Here is a 20,074-nt window from a genome sequence, read left to right as displayed (position 1 = left end):
TAAAATAAAATACTATATACAGTAGAATAAAATAAAATAAATATACAATAAGATAAAAATAGAATACAAATACAAATACTATATACAACTGAGTAAAAATACAACGATGACAGAAGGATTATTGCACTTAGTATTATTGCATATGTATGGATGTGTGTGCTTGATCAGTTAAAGTCTTTATTATGGAGTCTGACAGCAGTGGGGAGGAAAGACCTGCGAAATCTCTCCGTCCCACACCGTGGGTGCCGCAGTCTCCCACTGAAGGAGCTGCTCAGTGCTGTCACAGTCTGCTGCATGGGGTGGGAGATGTTGTCCAACAGGGATGACAGCTTAGCCGCCGTTCTCCTGTCACTCACCACCTCCACTGGGTCCAGAGGGCATCCTAGAACAGAGCTGGCCCTTCGGATCACCCTGTTCAGTCTCTTCCTGTCCCCAGCAGAGATGCTGCCGCCCCAGCAGACCACGCCATAAAAGATAGCAGAAGCCACAACAGAGTCATAGAAGGTCTTCAGGAGTGGGCCCTCCACTCCAAACGACCTGAGTCTCCGCAGCAGGTACAGCCTGCTCTGCCCTTTCCTGTAGAGGGCGTCTGAGTTATGAGTCCAGTCCAGTCTATTGTTCAGATGAACACCAAGGTACCTGTAGCTGTCCACAGCCTCAATGTCCATACCTTGGATGTTCAGTGGTTGCAGTGGAGAATGCTTGTGCCTGCGGAAGTCTACCACCAGTTCCTTGGTTTTACTGGCGTTGATCTGGAGGTAGTTCAGCTGGCACCAGTCCACAAAGTCTTGGGTCAGACCTCTGTACTCCTTGTCGTCCCCATCAGTGATGAGGCCGACTATTGCAGAGTCATCAGAGAACTTCTGCAGGAAGCACTGGGTGGAATTGTGGGAGAAGTCTGCAGTGTAGATGGTGAAGAGGAACGGAGCCAGAACCGTTCCCTGTGGGGCCCCCGTACTGCAGACGACCCTGTCCGACACACAGCCCTGAGTCCTCACATACTGTGGTCGGTCGGTGAGGTAGTCCAGGATCCAGGTAGTGAGGTGATGGTCCACTCCAGAGTTCTCCAGCTTATCCTTTAGAACCGAGGGAAGAATGGTGTTGAAGGCACTGGAGAAATCAAAGAACATGATTCTCACAGTGCTTCCAGCGGTCTCCATGATGTTAGGTGTTGTGCAAGTTTTCCATTCAATAAAGCCTCCAGACAAGCGGTCAGTGGTAGCTAACATTCTTTAATAATAACAAGAACAGAAGCCAAGCTTGGTGAAGGAATGCATCATTGCGGGGCAGACGATGGGCAGAGTCCCTAACTGAGTCTAGCATGGCCTTCAGTTACATACCTCTTACAGGAACTAAAGGCAGTACACAGCTGTTTTCACACCTTTGGTACCCCCACCCCCAAAGAAAGTTTCACACTCCCTTGCCACCTCTTACAGTGGAGAAGGAGACAAAAGACTCCTCCCCCCACTCTGGGTCCTTTGTGTGTGAATGCTTCCCTCAAACATCCTGAGATACCATCTGTTACCAGTATGAGTGTGAGAGACATGCTGAAATCCAGTGGCACCAAGGTATTATACAACCACAAAGGGACCATGAGTATGTTAAGCTATTTTCAGATGTGCGCTGCTATTTAACCCTCCGCACCCCATGACAGCAACGGACAGCCAGGAGTTTTTGTAGGTGAATAACATCAACATTTGACAATAATATTGCTCGGTTATGATAGTGAGGTGAGCTGTTGAGGATATCTGTTGGTAGGTGCTGTTCCTGACAATGTAGCTGCTGTTAGCAGAAACTTCTATAAGCTTTGGAGGTAATGCCACCAGACTTGGTCAATTACCCAGAAAACTCTATTGCAATGTGTGACTATAATAAAACTTGGTGTTGCAATGTGTCATTGAGAATTATTTGGAGGAATTTGGAACATCCTAAAAGGATTCTCAGGAATCTGGAACATTCCAATAGAACTCTCAAAAATCCTAAAATAGCTCTTGTGAATTCGAAACATTCTAAAAGAATTCTCAGGAATCTGGAACAGTCTAAGAACGCTCAGGAATCTGGAACATTCTAATAGAACTCTCAAAAATCCTAAAATAGCTCTTGTGAATTCGAAACATTCTAAAAGAATTCTCAGGAATACAGGGTTAACTTTTGATACTTCTTTTTAAATACTCTCATTACTACCTTTCCCTAGCCCATCGTTGTAAATAGGAATATCTTTGTAATAACTTACTTGGTTACCTTGTGGTACAAATGTAACACGAGTGTGTGTTACATGAGACTATGCTCTTGCCCTAGTTCCATTTCAGTTAATATCTGTTGAATACAATTTACAGATGTTCAAGAAATAAAACTCTCAAGTCCAATCCACTTCAAGTCCAACTTCAATAGAAGAATCAGAGCCTTCCAGAGACGGTCTCACGTCTCTCATGGTCAGTCATTTTGACCTTTCACTAATGATGTTGAAGTACAGATAGGCAACAATAGCTTCGGCTTTTGTAAGGCATCAGTGGAGAAGAAGATTAACAGAAGAGTGAGCAGGATATTGTTTGTTTTTATAATAATGCGATTAATACATGAATAAAAGAAATTCTTTTGCAAAAGTCATTTACAATGTGCAGGTGTTTCATATATTTTTATTCACAGTGTCAACACTGACTGGTTAGTGGCTACTCAAGTGTGCTTCAAGTCCACCGCATTGTAAGGTGTTAGATTGTGTGGTCTAAGGATCTGGGTTAAGACTCCAGGCTCCTCACACATGTGGGTTGAAATCCTATTGCTGCAATAAGAGTTTAACCAGGGCAGGCAGATGCTATTGTATCCAAAAACATTCAGGCAAGTATTAAACATGTTTTTCTAAAACAGCAAGAGCATCACTGAATGTTCTGGGCTTCTATTTTGTGCTGCACTTTTCAAGTTTTACTATCTAGATTTTTGCGATGAGGTCCTTACTCGCATTGGTAGCATGACCGAGCGGTCTAAGGTGCTGGATTAAGGCTCCAGTCTCTTCGGAGGCGTGGGTTCGAATCCCACTGCTGCCATAGTGTTCTAGCGGCAAAGTTTTGTTTCTTCCATGCCTTACCAATAAATTGTAAGGGCTGCAGTGGAAATCAAATCTGTTATAGAATGTCTGTCAAGTCCAAACATGCAGGAAACCCATCAGGAGCAATTCTTCCAAACCACATTAGGCACGTGCTGTAAAGTCATTTACAACTTGCATGTTTTTCATGTCTTTTTGTTCATGGTCTCATCACTGACTGGTTAGTGGACTTTCCCACATGCCACTCAAGTGTGCTTCAAGTCCAGTCCACTCCCTTGTAATGTGCTTTTGAGCAGAACCTGCAACTGCTGGAGAATTGATTAAGGTGCTGCTATGTTGGTCTCACCAAGGCTGCAGAGTGACAAGAGTATCCTTGATTTCATGACAGTGGAGCAGTCCCATATGGTCTAGCGGCTAGAATGCCTGGTTCTAACCCAGCAGCACGAGCACGACAGTGGCGCATTACCAAACCAATCCCATATGGTCTAGCGGTTAAGATTCCTGGTTTTCACCCAGGCGACCCGGGTTCAACTCCCGGTATGGGAACATGTCTTTAATGTGCCCACAAGCCAATGTGTTCTTTGTGTTAATCCCACGATGGATTACATAGGGCAAAGTTGTTGGCTGAAGGCAAACATCAGGTAAGGCTAAGCACATGGCATAACGGTTCAGATCGGGACTGTACAGTCTTCAGTGATGAGGATGTACACAAGCAGGCCTGCAATTATGAGCGGCGAGTCAAGGTGGCTGTTTATGTGAAAATCAAATGAGCTTCTTTGAAACAAGGGTGGGTGCATTAAGGGTACGTCTCTTGCCATCTTACAATGCTGTGATTGGAACCCTTCCTTGACTCTCTGTGAATGGTGATCCTGCCTGTTGATCAGTGCTTATGACAAGTTGCATATGGACAATGATGAAACTGAGCCAAGAGCCCATTGTTAATCAGGGTTGATGAACAGGTTTTAACCAGGACAGGCAGATGTTTTTGTGTCCAAAAAGTATTAAACATGTTTTTCTACAACAGTAAGAGCATCACTGAATGTTCTGAGCTCCTATTTTGTGCTGCACTTTTTCAAGTTTTACTGTCTAGAGTTTTGCGATGAGGTCCTCACTCGCAATGGTAGCATGACCGAGCGGTCTAAGGTGCTGGATTTAGGCTCCAGTCTCTTCGGAGGCGTGGGTTCGAATCCCACTGCTGCCATAGTCTTCAGGTTCTTTTCGTGTTTCTTCCATCCCCTACCAATAAATTGTAAGGGCTGCAGTGGAACTCAAATCTGTTACAGAATGTCTGTCAAGTACAATCAAGCAGGAATCTCATCAAGAGCAATTCTTCCAAACCAGGGTGATAAGATAAGATAACCTTTATTAGTCCCACACGTGGGAAATTTGTTTTGTCACAGCAGGAAGTGGACAGTGCAAAAGTTATGAGGCAAAAATTAGAATACAATAAGAATAAATACAGTACACAACTGTACAGAATAGAATAAAATAAAATACTATATACAGTAGAATAAAATAAAATAAATATACAATAAGATAAAAATAGAATACAAATACAAATACTATATACAACTGAGTAAAAATACAACGATGACAGAAGGATTATTGCACTTAGTATTATTGCATATGTATGGATGTGTGTGCTTGATCAGTTAAAGTCTTTATTATGGAGTCTGACAGCAGTGGGGAGGAAAGACCTGCGAAATCTCTCCGTCCCACACCGTGGGTGCCGCAGTCTCCCACTGAAGGAGCTGCTCAGTGCTGTCACAGTCTGCTGCATGGGGTGGGAGATGTTGTCCAACAGGGATGACAGCTTAGCCGCCGTTCTCCTGTCACTCACCACCTCCACTGGGTCCAGAGGGCATCCTAGAACAGAGCTGGCCCTTCGGATCACCCTGTTCAGTCTCTTCCTGTCCCCAGCAGAGATGCTGCCGCCCCAGCAGACCACGCCATAAAAGATAGCAGAAGCCACAACAGAGTCATAGAAGGTCTTCAGGAGTGGGCCCTCCACTCCAAACGACCTGAGTCTCCGCAGCAGGTACAGCCTGCTCTGCCCTTTCCTGTAGAGGGCGTCTGAGTTATGAGTCCAGTCCAGTCTATTGTTCAGATGAACACCAAGGTACCTGTAGCTGTCCACAGCCTCAATGTCCATACCTTGGATGTTCAGTGGTTGCAGTGGAGAATGCTTGTGCCTGCGGAAGTCTACCACCAGTTCCTTGGTTTTACTGGCGTTGATCTGGAGGTAGTTCAGCTGGCACCAGTCCACAAAGTCTTGGGTCAGACCTCTGTACTCCTTGTCGTCCCCATCAGTGATGAGGCCGACTATTGCAGAGTCATCAGAGAACTTCTGCAGGAAGCACTGGGTGGAATTGTGGGAGAAGTCTGCAGTGTAGATGGTGAAGAGGAACGGAGCCAGAACCGTTCCCTGTGGGGCCCCCGTACTGCAGACGACCCTGTCCGACACACAGCCCTGAGTCCTCACATACTGTGGTCGGTCGGTGAGGTAGTCCAGGATCCAGGTAGTGAGGTGATGGTCCACTCCAGAGTTCTCCAGCTTATCCTTTAGAACCGAGGGAAGAATGGTGTTGAAGGCACTGGAGAAATCAAAGAACATGATTCTCACAGTGCTTCCAGCGGTCTCCATGATGTTAGGTGTTGTGCAAGTTTTCCATTCAATAAAGCCTCCAGACAAGCGGTCAGTGGTAGCTAACATTCTTTAATAATAACAAGAACAGAAGCCAAGCTTGGTGAAGGAATGCATCATTGCGGGGCAGACGATGGGCAGAGTCCCTAACTGAGTCTAGCATGGCCTTCAGTTACATACCTCTTACAGGAACTAAAGGCAGTACACAGCTGTTTTCACACCTTTGGTACCCCCACCCCCAAAGAAAGTTTCACACTCCCTTGCCACCTCTTACAGTGGAGAAGGAGACAAAAGACTCCTCCCCCCACTCTGGGTCCTTTGTGTGTGAATGCTTCCCTCAAACATCCTGAGATACCATCTGTTACCAGTATGAGTGTGAGAGACATGCTGAAATCCAGTGGCACCAAGGTATTATACAACCACAAAGGGACCATGAGTATGTTAAGCTATTTTCAGATGTGCGCTGCTATTTAACCCTCCGCACCCCATGACAGCAACGGACAGCCAGGAGTTTTTGTAGGTGAATAACATCAACATTTGACAATAATATTGCTCGGTTATGATAGTGAGGTGAGCTGTTGAGGATATCTGTTGGTAGGTGCTGTTCCTGACAATGTAGCTGCTGTTAGCAGAAACTTCTATAAGCTTTGGAGGTAATGCCACCAGACTTGGTCAATTACCCAGAAAACTCTATTGCAATGTGTGACTATAATAAAACTTGGTGTTGCAATGTGTCATTGAGAATTATTTGGAGGAATTTGGAACATCCTAAAAGGATTCTCAGGAATCTGGAACATTCCAATAGAACTCTCAAAAATCCTAAAATAGCTCTTGTGAATTCGAAACATTCTAAAAGAATTCTCAGGAATCTGGAACAGTCTAAGAACGCTCAGGAATCTGGAACATTCTAATAGAACTCTCAAAAATCCTAAAATAGCTCTTGTGAATTCGAAACATTCTAAAAGAATTCTCAGGAATACAGGGTTAACTTTTGATACTTCTTTTTAAATACTCTCATTACTACCTTTCCCTAGCCCATCGTTGTAAATAGGAATATCTTTGTAATAACTTACTTGGTTACCTTGTGGTACAAATGTAACACGAGTGTGTGTTACATGAGACTATGCTCTTGCCCTAGTTCCATTTCAGTTAATATCTGTTGAATACAATTTACAGATGTTCAAGAAATAAAACTCTCAAGTCCAATCCACTTCAAGTCCAACTTCAATAGAAGAATCAGAGCCTTCCAGAGACGGTCTCACGTCTCTCATGGTCAGTCATTTTGACCTTTCACTAATGATGTTGAAGTACAGATAGGCAACAATAGCTTCGGCTTTTGTAAGGCATCAGTGGAGAAGAAGATTAACAGAAGAGTGAGCAGGATATTGTTTGTTTTTATAATAATGCGATTAATACATGAATAAAAGAAATTCTTTTGCAAAAGTCATTTACAATGTGCAGGTGTTTCATATATTTTTATTCACAGTGTCAACACTGACTGGTTAGTGGCTACTCAAGTGTGCTTCAAGTCCACCGCATTGTAAGGTGTTAGATTGTGTGGTCTAAGGATCTGGGTTAAGACTCCAGGCTCCTCACACATGTGGGTTGAAATCCTATTGCTGCAATAAGAGTTTAACCAGGGCAGGCAGATGCTATTGTATCCAAAAACATTCAGGCAAGTATTAAACATGTTTTTCTAAAACAGCAAGAGCATCACTGAATGTTCTGGGCTTCTATTTTGTGCTGCACTTTTCAAGTTTTACTATCTAGATTTTTGCGATGAGGTCCTTACTCGCATTGGTAGCATGACCGAGCGGTCTAAGGTGCTGGATTAAGGCTCCAGTCTCTTCGGAGGCGTGGGTTCGAATCCCACTGCTGCCATAGTGTTCTAGCGGCAAAGTTTTGTTTCTTCCATGCCTTACCAATAAATTGTAAGGGCTGCAGTGGAAATCAAATCTGTTATAGAATGTCTGTCAAGTCCAAACATGCAGGAAACCCATCAGGAGCAATTCTTCCAAACCACATTAGGCACGTGCTGTAAAGTCATTTACAACTTGCATGTTTTTCATGTCTTTTTGTTCATGGTCTCATCACTGACTGGTTAGTGGACTTTCCCACATGCCACTCAAGTGTGCTTCAAGTCCAGTCCACTCCCTTGTAATGTGCTTTTGAGCAGAACCTGCAACTGCTGGAGAATTGATTAAGGTGCTGCTATGTTGGTCTCACCAAGGCTGCAGAGTGACAAGAGTATCCTTGATTTCATGACAGTGGAGCAGTCCCATATGGTCTAGCGGCTAGAATGCCTGGTTCTAACCCAGCAGCACGAGCACGACAGTGGTGCATTACCAAACCAATCCCATATGGTCTAGCGGTTAGGATTCCTGGTTTTCACCCAGGCGACCCGGGTTCAACTCCCGGTATGGGAACATGTCTTTAATGTGCCCACAAGCCAATGTGTTCTTTGTGTTAATCCCACGATGGATTACATAGGGCAAAGTTGTTGGCTGAAGGCAAACATCAGGTAAGGCTAAGCACATGGCATAACGGTTCAGATCGGGACTGTACAGTCTTCAGTGATGAGGATGTACACAAGCAGGCCTGCAATTATGAGCGGCGAGTCAAGGTGGCTGTTTATGTGAAAATCAAATGAGCTTCTTTGAAACAAGGGTGGGTGCATTAAGGGTACGTCTCTTGCCATCTTACAATGCTGTGATTGGAACCCTTCCTTGACTCTCTGTGAATGGTGATCCTGCCTGTTGATCAGTGCTTATGACAAGTTGCATATGGACAATGATGAAACTGAGCCAAGAGCCCATTGTTAATCAGGGTTGATGAACAGGTTTTAACCAGGACAGGCAGATGTTTTTGTGTCCAAAAAGTATTAAACATGTTTTTCTACAACAGTAAGAGCATCACTGAATGTTCTGAGCTCCTATTTTGTGCTGCACTTTTTCAAGTTTTACTGTCTAGAGTTTTGCGATGAGGTCCTCACTCGCAATGGTAGCATGACCGAGCGGTCTAAGGTGCTGGATTTAGGCTCCAGTCTCTTCGGAGGCGTGGGTTCGAATCCCACTGCTGCCATAGTCTTCAGGTTCTTTTCGTGTTTCTTCCATCCCCTACCAATAAATTGTAAGGGCTGCAGTGGAACTCAAATCTGTTACAGAATGTCTGTCAAGTACAATCAAGCAGGAATCTCATCAAGAGCAATTCTTCCAAACCAGGGTGATAAGATAAGATAACCTTTATTAGTCCCACACGTGGGAAATTTGTTTTGTCACAGCAGGAAGTGGACAGTGCAAAAGTTATGAGGCAAAAATTAGAATACAATAAGAATAAATACAGTACACAACTGTACAGAATAGAATAAAATAAAATACTATATACAGTAGAATAAAATAAAATAAATATACAATAAGATAAAAATAGAATACAAATACAAATACTATATACAACTGAGTAAAAATACAACGATGACAGAAGGATTATTGCACTTAGTATTATTGCATATGTATGGATGTGTGTGCTTGATCAGTTAAAGTCTTTATTATGGAGTCTGACAGCAGTGGGGAGGAAAGACCTGCGAAATCTCTCCGTCCCACACCGTGGGTGCCGCAGTCTCCCACTGAAGGAGCTGCTCAGTGCTGTCACAGTCTGCTGCATGGGGTGGGAGATGTTGTCCAACAGGGATGACAGCTTAGCCGCCGTTCTCCTGTCACTCACCACCTCCACTGGGTCCAGAGGGCATCCTAGAACAGAGCTGGCCCTTCGGATCACCCTGTTCAGTCTCTTCCTGTCCCCAGCAGAGATGCTGCCGCCCCAGCAGACCACGCCATAAAAGATAGCAGAAGCCACAACAGAGTCATAGAAGGTCTTCAGGAGTGGGCCCTCCACTCCAAACGACCTGAGTCTCCGCAGCAGGTACAGCCTGCTCTGCCCTTTCCTGTAGAGGGCGTCTGAGTTATGAGTCCAGTCCAGTCTATTGTTCAGATGAACACCAAGGTACCTGTAGCTGTCCACAGCCTCAATGTCCATACCTTGGATGTTCAGTGGTTGCAGTGGAGAATGCTTGTGCCTGCGGAAGTCTACCACCAGTTCCTTGGTTTTACTGGCGTTGATCTGGAGGTAGTTCAGCTGGCACCAGTCCACAAAGTCTTGGGTCAGACCTCTGTACTCCTTGTCGTCCCCATCAGTGATGAGGCCGACTATTGCAGAGTCATCAGAGAACTTCTGCAGGAAGCACTGGGTGGAATTGTGGGAGAAGTCTGCAGTGTAGATGGTGAAGAGGAACGGAGCCAGAACCGTTCCCTGTGGGGCCCCCGTACTGCAGACGACCCTGTCCGACACACAGCCCTGAGTCCTCACATACTGTGGTCGGTCGGTGAGGTAGTCCAGGATCCAGGTAGTGAGGTGATGGTCCACTCCAGAGTTCTCCAGCTTATCCTTTAGAACCGAGGGAAGAATGGTGTTGAAGGCACTGGAGAAATCAAAGAACATGATTCTCACAGTGCTTCCAGCTGTCTCCATGATGTTAGGTGTTGTGCAAGTTTTCCATTCAATAAAGCCTCCAGACAAGCGGTCAGTGGTAGCTAACATTCTTTAATAATAACAAGAACAGAAGCCAAGCTTGGTGAAGGAATGCATCATTGCGGGGCAGACGATGGGCAGAGTCCCTAACTGAGTCTAGCATGGCCTTCAGTTACATACCTCTTACAGGAACTAAAGGCAGTACACAGCTGTTTTCACACCTTTGGTACCCCCACCCCCAAAGAAAGTTTCACACTCCCTTGCCACCTCTTACAGTGGAGAAGGAGACAAAAGACTCCTCCCCCCACTCTGGGTCCTTTGTGTGTGAATGCTTCCCTCAAACATCCTGAGATACCATCTGTTACCAGTATGAGTGTGAGAGACATGCTGAAATCCAGTGGCACCAAGGTATTATACAACCACAAAGGGACCATGAGTATGTTAAGCTATTTTCAGATGTGCGCTGCTATTTAACCCTCCGCACCCCATGACAGCAACGGACAGCCAGGAGTTTTTGTAGGTGAATAACATCAACATTTGACAATAATATTGCTCGGTTATGATAGTGAGGTGAGCTGTTGAGGATATCTGTTGGTAGGTGCTGTTCCTGACAATGTAGCTGCTGTTAGCAGAAACTTCTATAAGCTTTGGAGGTAATGCCACCAGACTTGGTCAATTACCCAGAAAACTCTATTGCAATGTGTGACTATAATAAAACTTGGTGTTGCAATGTGTCATTGAGAATTATTTGGAGGAATTTGGAACATCCTAAAAGGATTCTCAGGAATCTGGAACATTCCAATAGAACTCTCAAAAATCCTAAAATAGCTCTTGTGAATTCGAAACATTCTAAAAGAATTCTCAGGAATCTGGAACAGTCTAAGAACGCTCAGGAATCTGGAACATTCTAATAGAACTCTCAAAAATCCTAAAATAGCTCTTGTGAATTCGAAACATTCTAAAAGAATTCTCAGGAATACAGGGTTAACTTTTGATACTTCTTTTTAAATACTCTCATTACTACCTTTCCCTAGCCCATCGTTGTAAATAGGAATATCTTTGTAATAACTTACTTGGTTACCTTGTGGTACAAATGTAACACGAGTGTGTGTTACATGAGACTATGCTCTTGCCCTAGTTCCATTTCAGTTAATATCTGTTGAATACAATTTACAGATGTTCAAGAAATAAAACTCTCAAGTCCAATCCACTTCAAGTCCAACTTCAATAGAAGAATCAGAGCCTTCCAGAGACGGTCTCACGTCTCTCATGGTCAGTCATTTTGACCTTTCACTAATGATGTTGAAGTACAGATAGGCAACAATAGCTTCGGCTTTTGTAAGGCATCAGTGGAGAAGAAGATTAACAGAAGAGTGAGCAGGATATTGTTTGTTTTTATAATAATGCGATTAATACATGAATAAAAGAAATTCTTTTGCAAAAGTCATTTACAATGTGCAGGTGTTTCATATATTTTTATTCACAGTGTCAACACTGACTGGTTAGTGGCTACTCAAGTGTGCTTCAAGTCCACCGCATTGTAAGGTGTTAGATTGTGTGGTCTAAGGATCTGGGTTAAGACTCCAGGCTCCTCACACATGTGGGTTGAAATCCTATTGCTGCAATAAGAGTTTAACCAGGGCAGGCAGATGCTATTGTATCCAAAAACATTCAGGCAAGTATTAAACATGTTTTTCTAAAACAGCAAGAGCATCACTGAATGTTCTGGGCTTCTATTTTGTGCTGCACTTTTCAAGTTTTACTATCTAGATTTTTGCGATGAGGTCCTTACTCGCATTGGTAGCATGACCGAGCGGTCTAAGGTGCTGGATTAAGGCTCCAGTCTCTTCGGAGGCGTGGGTTCGAATCCCACTGCTGCCATAGTGTTCTAGCGGCAAAGTTTTGTTTCTTCCATGCCTTACCAATAAATTGTAAGGGCTGCAGTGGAAATCAAATCTGTTATAGAATGTCTGTCAAGTCCAAACATGCAGGAAACCCATCAGGAGCAATTCTTCCAAACCACATTAGGCACGTGCTGTAAAGTCATTTACAACTTGCATGTTTTTCATGTCTTTTTGTTCATGGTCTCATCACTGACTGGTTAGTGGACTTTCCCACATGCCACTCAAGTGTGCTTCAAGTCCAGTCCACTCCCTTGTAATGTGCTTTTGAGCAGAACCTGCAACTGCTGGAGAATTGATTAAGGTGCTGCTATGTTGGTCTCACCAAGGCTGCAGAGTGACAAGAGTATCCTTGATTTCATGACAGTGGAGCAGTCCCATATGGTCTAGCGGCTAGAATGCCTGGTTCTAACCCAGCAGCACGAGCACGACAGTGGTGCATTACCAAACCAATCCCATATGGTCTAGCGGTTAGGATTCCTGGTTTTCACCCAGGCGACCCGGGTTCAACTCCCGGTATGGGAACATGTCTTTAATGTGCCCACAAGCCAATGTGTTCTTTGTGTTAATCCCACGATGGATTACATAGGGCAAAGTTGTTGGCTGAAGGCAAACATCAGGTAAGGCTAAGCACATGGCATAACGGTTCAGATCGGGACTGTACAGTCTTCAGTGATGAGGATGTACACAAGCAGGCCTGCAATTATGAGCGGCGAGTCAAGGTGGCTGTTTATGTGAAAATCAAATGAGCTTCTTTGAAACAAGGGTGGGTGCATTAAGGGTACGTCTCTTGCCATCTTACAATGCTGTGATTGGAACCCTTCCTTGACTCTCTGTGAATGGTGATCCTGCCTGTTGATCAGTGCTTATGACAAGTTGCATATGGACAATGATGAAACTGAGCCAAGAGCCCATTGTTAATCAGGGTTGATGAACAGGTTTTAACCAGGACAGGCAGATGTTTTTGTGTCCAAAAAGTATTAAACATGTTTTTCTACAACAGTAAGAGCATCACTGAATGTTCTGAGCTCCTATTTTGTGCTGCACTTTTTCAAGTTTTACTGTCTAGAGTTTTGCGATGAGGTCCTCACTCGCAATGGTAGCATGACCGAGCGGTCTAAGGTGCTGGATTTAGGCTCCAGTCTCTTTGGAGGCGTGGGTTCGAATCCCACTGCTGCCATAGTCTTCAGGTTCTTTTCGTGTTTCTTCCATCCCCTACCAATAAATTGTAAGGTGTTACGTTCTGGTCCCGGCAAGTAAATAAACGTAACAAATAGTTTGCCCCACTCACTTCCCACCCACGCACAAACCCCAACAACGACACCTTTTTTAAGTATTTAAGCAGCCATTTATTTTCATCAGCAGTGAGCAATGCCAAAACAATAAACAAAACTCCCTATAAAACAATCCCTAGTCTTCCCTACACCAAAAAAAGAAGCCAAAACAAAAGACAAGTCACTTACCTAACTATCTAACGAAAAACAGGAGAAAACTTGTTCAACAAAAGAAAACGGCTTCTCACGCCTACTAGGCTGCGACAGTGAAAGTTATACAGCAAAGGAACAAAAAAAGTGACCGCCACTGGTTAACTTATTCACAATTATTTACATGGCAAGGCTAGAGGTACACGTGAATACTCCAGCCTGCACTACAATGACACAACACACAACTCTGTGACCGAGTCAACGGGGTTCCAAACAGCACTCCCAGGTGACTGTCATCCGGACGTTAAGTACTGGAGGTGGTCCATCAATTATCCAGTCGGAAGGTGTGTAGAGACTCCACCCAGATACCTAGCAGCCACGCCCAGGTGTCCACCTCCTAGGAGAGAAAAAAGGGAAAATACCGCCACCATCCTCCGGTGGGAGGCACAACACCAACAAACACATCACTGGGTCATAACAGTTTCCCCCACCCAAAAAAAATCAAACATCCAACCCCACACAAAGATGTTTGATTTTTTTTGGGTGGGGGAAACTGTTATGACCCAGTGATGTGTTTGTTGGTGTTGTGCCTCCCACCGGAGGATGGTGGGAGGCACAACACCAACAACCGCTGCAGTGGAACTCAAATCTGTTACAGAATGTCTGTCAAGTACAATCAAGCAGGAATCTCATCAAGAGCAATTCTTCCAAACCAGGGTGATAAGATAAGATAAGATAACCTTTATTAGTCCCACACGTGGGAAATTTGTTTTGTCACAGCAGGAAGTGGACAGTGCAAAAGTTATGAGGCAAAAATTAGAATACAATAAGAATAAATACAGTACACAACTGTACAGAATAGAATAAAATAAAATACTATATACAGTAGAATAAAATAAAATAAATATACAATAAGATAAAAATAGAATACAAATACAAATACTATATACAACTGAGTAAAAATACAACGATGACAGAAGGATTATTGCACTTAGTATTATTGCATATGTATGGATGTGTGTGCTTGATCAGTTAAAGTCTTTATTATGGAGTCTGACAGCAGTGGGGAGGAAAGACCTGCGAAATCTCTCCGTCCCACACCGTGGGTGCCGCAGTCTCCCACTGAAGGAGCTGCTCAGTGCTGTCACAGTCTGCTGCATGGGGTGGGAGATGTTGTCCAACAGGGATGACAGCTTAGCCGCCGTTCTCCTGTCACTCACCACCTCCACTGGGTCCAGAGGGCATCCTAGAACAGAGCTGGCCCTTCGGATCACCCTGTTCAGTCTCTTCCTGTCCCCAGCAGAGATGCTGCCGCCCCAGCAGACCACGCCATAAAAGATAGCAGAAGCCACAACAGAGTCATAGAAGGTCTTCAGGAGTGGGCCCTCCACTCCAAACGACCTGAGTCTCCGCAGCAGGTACAGCCTGCTCTGCCCTTTCCTGTAGAGGGCGTCTGAGTTATGAGTCCAGTCCAGTCTATTGTTCAGATGAACACCAAGGTACCTGTAGCTGTCCACAGCCTCAATGTCCATACCTTGGATGTTCAGTGGTTGCAGTGGAGAATGCTTGTGCCTGCGGAAGTCTACCACCAGTTCCTTGGTTTTACTGGCGTTGATCTGGAGGTAGTTCAGCTGGCACCAGTCCACAAAGTCTTGGGTCAGACCTCTGTACTCCTTGTCGTCCCCATCAGTGATGAGGCCGACTATTGCAGAGTCATCAGAGAACTTCTGCAGGAAGCACTGGGTGGAATTGTGGGAGAAGTCTGCAGTGTAGATGGTGAAGAGGAACGGAGCCAGAACCGTTCCCTGTGGGGCCCCCGTACTGCAGACGACCCTGTCCGACACACAGCCCTGAGTCCTCACATACTGTGGTCGGTCGGTGAGGTAGTCCAGGATCCAGGTAGTGAGGTGATGGTCCACTCCAGAGTTCTCCAGCTTATCCTTTAGAACCGAGGGAAGAATGGTGTCGAAGGCACTGGAGAAATCAAAGAACATGATTCTCACAGTGCTTCCAGCGGTCTCCATGATGTTAGGTGTTGTGCAAGTTTTCCATTCAATAAAGCCTCCAGACAAGCGGTCAGTGGTAGCTAACATTCTTTAATAATAACAAGAACAGAAGCCAAGCTTGGTGAAGGAATGCATCATTGCGGGGCAGACGATGGGCAGAGTCCCTAACTGAGTCTAGCATGGCCTTCAGTTACATACCTCTTACAGGAACTAAAGGCAGTACACAGCTGTTTTCACACCTTTGGTACCCCCACCCCCAAAGAAAGTTTCACACTCCCTTGCCACCTCTTACAGTGGAGAAGGAGACAAAAGACTCCTCCCCCCACTCTGGGTCCTTTGTGTGTGAATGCTTCCCTCAAACATCCTGAGATACCATCTGTTACCAGTATGAGTGTGAGAGACATGCTGAAATCCAGTGGCACCAAGGTATTATACAACCACAAAGGGACCATGAGTATGTTAAGCTATTTTCAGATGTGCGCTGCTATTTAACCCTCCGCACCCCATGACAGCAACGGACAGCCAGGAGTTTTTGTAGGTGAATAACATCAACATTTGACAATAATATTGCTCGGTTATGATAGTGAGGTGAGCTGTTGAGGATATCTGTTGGTAGGTGCTGTTCCTGACAATGTAGCTGCTGTTAGCAGAAACTTCTATAAGCTTTGGAGGTAATGCCACCAGACTTGGTCAATTACCCAGAAAACTCTATTGCAATGTGTGACTATAATAAAACTTGGTGTTGCAATGTGTCATTGAGAATTATTTGGAGGAATTTGGAACATCCTAAAAGGATTCTCAGGAATCTGGAACATTCCAATAGAACTCTCAAAAATCCTAAAATAGCTCTTGTGAATTCGAAACATTCTAAAAGAATTCTCAGGAATCTGGAACAGTCTAAGAACGCTCAGGAATCTGGAACATTCTAATAGAACTCTCAAAAATCCTAAAATAGCTCTTGTGAATTCGAAACATTCTAAAAGAATTCTCAGGAATACAGGGTTAACTTTTGATACTTCTTTTTAAATACTCTCATTACTACCTTTCCCTAGCCCATCGTTGTAAATAGGAATATCTTTGTAATAACTTACTTGGTTACCTTGTGGTACAAATGTAACACGAGTGTGTGTTACATGAGACTATGCTCTTGCCCTAGTTCCATTTCAGTTAATATCTGTTGAATACAATTTACAGATGTTCAAGAAATAAAACTCTCAAGTCCAATCCACTTCAAGTCCAACTTCAATAGAAGAATCAGAGCCTTCCAGAGACGGTCTCACGTCTCTCATGGTCAGTCATTTTGACCTTTCACTAATGATGTTGAAGTACAGATAGGCAACAATAGCTTCGGCTTTTGTAAGGCATCAGTGGAGAAGAAGATTAACAGAAGAGTGAGCAGGATATTGTTTGTTTTTATAATAATGCGATTAATACATGAATAAAAGAAATTCTTTTGCAAAAGTCATTTACAATGTGCAGGTGTTTCATATATTTTTATTCACAGTGTCAACACTGACTGGTTAGTGGCTACTCAAGTGTGCTTCAAGTCCACCGCATTGTAAGGTGTTAGATTGTGTGGTCTAAGGATCTGGGTTAAGACTCCAGGCTCCTCACACATGTGGGTTGAAATCCTATTGCTGCAATAAGAGTTTAACCAGGGCAGGCAGATGCTATTGTATCCAAAAACATTCAGGCAAGTATTAAACATGTTTTTCTAAAACAGCAAGAGCATCACTGAATGTTCTGGGCTTCTATTTTGTGCTGCACTTTTCAAGTTTTACTATCTAGATTTTTGCGATGAGGTCCTTACTCGCATTGGTAGCATGACCGAGCGGTCTAAGGTGCTGGATTAAGGCTCCAGTCTCTTCGGAGGCGTGGGTTCGAATCCCACTGCTGCCATAGTGTTCTAGCGGCAAAGTTTTGTTTCTTCCATGCCTTACCAATAAATTGTAAGGGCTGCAGTGGAAATCAAATCTGTTATAGAATGTCTGTCAAGTCCAAACATGCAGGAAACCCATCAGGAGCAATTCTTCCAAACCACATTAGGCACGTGCTGTAAAGTCATTTACAACTTGCATGTTTTTCATGTCTTTTTGTTCATGGTCTCATCACTGACTGGTTAGTGGACTTTCCCACATGCCACTCAAGTGTGCTTCAAGTCCAGTCCACTCCCTTGTAATGTGCTTTTGAGCAGAACCTGCAACTGCTGGAGAATTGATTAAGGTGCTGCTATGTTGGTCTCACCAAGGCTGCAGAGTGACAAGAGTATCCTTGATTTCATGACAGTGGAGCAGTCCCATATGGTCTAGCGGCTAGAATGCCTGGTTCTAACCCAGCAGCACGAGCACGACAGTGGCGCATTACCAAACCAATCCCATATGGTCTAGCGGTTAGGATTCCTGGTTTTCACCCAGGCGACCCGGGTTCAACTCCCGGTATGGGAACATGTCTTTAATGTGCCCACAAGCCAATGTGTTCTTTGTGTTAATCCCACGATGGATTACATAGGGCAAAGTTGTTGGCTGAAGGCAAACATCAGGTAAGGCTAAGCACATGGCATAACGGTTCAGATCGGGACTGTACAGTCTTCAGTGATGAGGATGTACACAAGCAGGCCTGCAATTATGAGCGGCGAGTCAAGGTGGCTGTTTATGTGAAAATCAAATGAGCTTCTTTGAAACAAGGGTGGGTGCATTAAGGGTACGTCTCTTGCCATCTTACAATGCTGTGATTGGAACCCTTCCTTGACTCTCTGTGAATGGTGATCCTGCCTGTTGATCAGTGCTTATGACAAGTTGCATATGGACAATGATGAAACTGAGCCAAGAGCCCATTGTTAATCAGGGTTGATGAACAGGTTTTAACCAGGACAGGCAGATGTTTTTGTGTCCAAAAAGTATTAAACATGTTTTTCTACAACAGTAAGAGCATCACTGAATGTTCTGAGCTCCTATTTTGTGCTGCACTTTTTCAAGTTTTACTGTCTAGAGTTTTGCGATGAGGTCCTCACTCGCAATGGTAGCATGACCGAGCGGTCTAAGGTGCTGGATTTAGGCTCCAGTCTCTTCGGAGGCGTGGGTTCGAATCCCACTGCTGCCATAGTCTTCAGGTTCTTTTCGTGTTTCTTCCATCCCCTACCAATAAATTGTAAGGGCTGCAGTGGAACTCAAATCTGTTACAGAATGTCTGTCAAGTACAATCAAGCAGGAATCTCATCAAGAGCAATTCTTCCAAACCAGGGTGATAAGATAAGATAAGATAACCTTTATTAGTCCCACACGTGGGAAATTTGTTTTGTCACAGCAGGAAGTGGACAGTGCAAAAGTTATGAGGCAAAAATTAGAATACAATAAGAATAAATACAGTACACAACTGTACAGAATAGAATAAAATAAAATACTATATACAGTAGAATAAAATAAAATAAATATACAATAAGATAAAAATAGAATACAAATACAAATACTATATACAACTGAGTAAAAATACAACGATGACAGAAGGATTATTGCACTTAGTATTATTGCATATGTATGGATGTGTGTGCTTGATCAGTTAAAGTCTTTATTATGGAGTCTGACAGCAGTGGGGAGGAAAGACCTGCGAAATCTCTCCGTCCCACACCGTGGGTGCCGCAGTCTCCCACTGAAGGAGCTGCTCAGTGCTGTCACAGTCTGCTGCATGGGGTGGGAGATGTTGTCCAACAGGGATGACAGCTTAGCCGCCGTTCTCCTGTCACTCACCACCTCCACTGGGTCCAGAGGGCATCCTAGAACAGAGCTGGCCCTTCGGATCACCCTGTTCAGTCTCTTCCTGTCCCCAGCAGAGATGCTGCCGCCCCAGCAGACCACGCCATAAAAGATAGCAGAAGCCACAACAGAGTCATAGAAGGTCTTCAGGAGTGGGCCCTCCACTCCAAACGACCTGAGTCTCCGCAGCAGGTACAGCCTGCTCTGCCCTTTCCTGTAGAGGGCGTCTGAGTTATGAGTCCAGTCCAGTCTATTGTTCAGATGAACACCAAGGTACCTGTAGCTGTCCACAGCCTCAATGTCCATACCTTGGATGTTCAGTGGTTGCAGTGGAGAATGCTTGTGCCTGCGGAAGTCTACCACCAGTTCCTTGGTTTTACTGGCATTGATCTGGAGGTAGTTCAGCTGGCACCAGTCCACAAAGTCTTGGGTCAGACCTCTGTACTCCTTGTCGTCCCCATCAGTGATGAGGCCGACTATTGCAGAGTCATCAGAGAACTTCTGCAGGAAGCACTGGGTGGAATTGTGGGAGAAGTCTGCAGTGTAGATGGTGAAGAGGAACGGAGCCAGAACCGTTCCCTGTGGGGCCCCCGTACTGCAGACGACCCTGTCCGACACACAGCCCTGAGTCCTCACATACTGTGGTCGGTCGGTGAGGTAGTCCAGGATCCAGGTAGTGAGGTGATGGTCCACTCCAGAGTTCTCCAGCTTATCCTTTAGAACCGAGGGAAGAATGGTGTTGAAGGCACTGGAGAAATCAAAGAACATGATTCTCACAGTGCTTCC

At 44.5% G+C, this 20,074-nt stretch overlaps 12 non-coding genes across 12 annotated transcripts; all 12 read left to right on the top strand.

Annotated features, from left to right (window-relative positions):
• Window positions 1-2,959: 2,959 nt before the first annotated feature.
• Window positions 2,960-3,041, top strand: trnal-aag (transfer RNA leucine (anticodon AAG)). Its single transcript has one exon. It is a non-coding gene; the product is annotated as a tRNA-Leu (tRNA).
• A 473-nt stretch (window positions 3,042-3,514) lies between these two features.
• On the top strand, window positions 3,515-3,586 carry trnae-uuc (transfer RNA glutamic acid (anticodon UUC)). The gene has a single exon. It is a non-coding gene; the product is annotated as a tRNA-Glu (tRNA).
• A 573-nt stretch (window positions 3,587-4,159) lies between these two features.
• On the top strand, window positions 4,160-4,241 carry trnal-uag (transfer RNA leucine (anticodon UAG)). The gene has a single exon. It is a non-coding gene; the product is annotated as a tRNA-Leu (tRNA).
• Window positions 4,242-7,483: 3,242 nt separating this feature from the next.
• On the top strand, window positions 7,484-7,565 carry trnal-aag (transfer RNA leucine (anticodon AAG)). The gene has a single exon. It is a non-coding gene; the product is annotated as a tRNA-Leu (tRNA).
• A 473-nt stretch (window positions 7,566-8,038) lies between these two features.
• Window positions 8,039-8,110, top strand: trnae-uuc (transfer RNA glutamic acid (anticodon UUC)). The gene has a single exon. It is a non-coding gene; the product is annotated as a tRNA-Glu (tRNA).
• A 573-nt stretch (window positions 8,111-8,683) lies between these two features.
• On the top strand, window positions 8,684-8,765 carry trnal-uag (transfer RNA leucine (anticodon UAG)). Its single transcript has one exon. It is a non-coding gene; the product is annotated as a tRNA-Leu (tRNA).
• A 3,242-nt stretch (window positions 8,766-12,007) lies between these two features.
• On the top strand, window positions 12,008-12,089 carry trnal-aag (transfer RNA leucine (anticodon AAG)). The gene has a single exon. It is a non-coding gene; the product is annotated as a tRNA-Leu (tRNA).
• Window positions 12,090-12,562: 473 nt separating this feature from the next.
• trnae-uuc (transfer RNA glutamic acid (anticodon UUC)) lies at window positions 12,563-12,634 on the top strand. Its single transcript has one exon. It is a non-coding gene; the product is annotated as a tRNA-Glu (tRNA).
• Window positions 12,635-13,207: 573 nt separating this feature from the next.
• Window positions 13,208-13,289, top strand: trnal-uag (transfer RNA leucine (anticodon UAG)). The gene has a single exon. It is a non-coding gene; the product is annotated as a tRNA-Leu (tRNA).
• Window positions 13,290-17,356: 4,067 nt separating this feature from the next.
• trnal-aag (transfer RNA leucine (anticodon AAG)) lies at window positions 17,357-17,438 on the top strand. Its single transcript has one exon. It is a non-coding gene; the product is annotated as a tRNA-Leu (tRNA).
• A 473-nt stretch (window positions 17,439-17,911) lies between these two features.
• Window positions 17,912-17,983, top strand: trnae-uuc (transfer RNA glutamic acid (anticodon UUC)). Its single transcript has one exon. It is a non-coding gene; the product is annotated as a tRNA-Glu (tRNA).
• A 573-nt stretch (window positions 17,984-18,556) lies between these two features.
• trnal-uag (transfer RNA leucine (anticodon UAG)) lies at window positions 18,557-18,638 on the top strand. The gene has a single exon. It is a non-coding gene; the product is annotated as a tRNA-Leu (tRNA).
• Window positions 18,639-20,074: the final 1,436 nt, after the last annotated feature.

This window comes from Diplotaxodon limnothrissa, linkage group LG3 (genome assembly GCF_057381915.1).
Source record: "Diplotaxodon limnothrissa isolate DT_005_m linkage group LG3, D_limnothrissa_male_GT1.1, whole genome shotgun sequence".
Lineage (NCBI taxonomy): Eukaryota > Metazoa > Chordata > Actinopteri > Cichliformes > Cichlidae > Diplotaxodon > Diplotaxodon limnothrissa.
The sequence above is the reverse complement of the archived record's forward strand: the minus strand, read 5'-3'. Positions and strand labels throughout refer to the sequence as shown.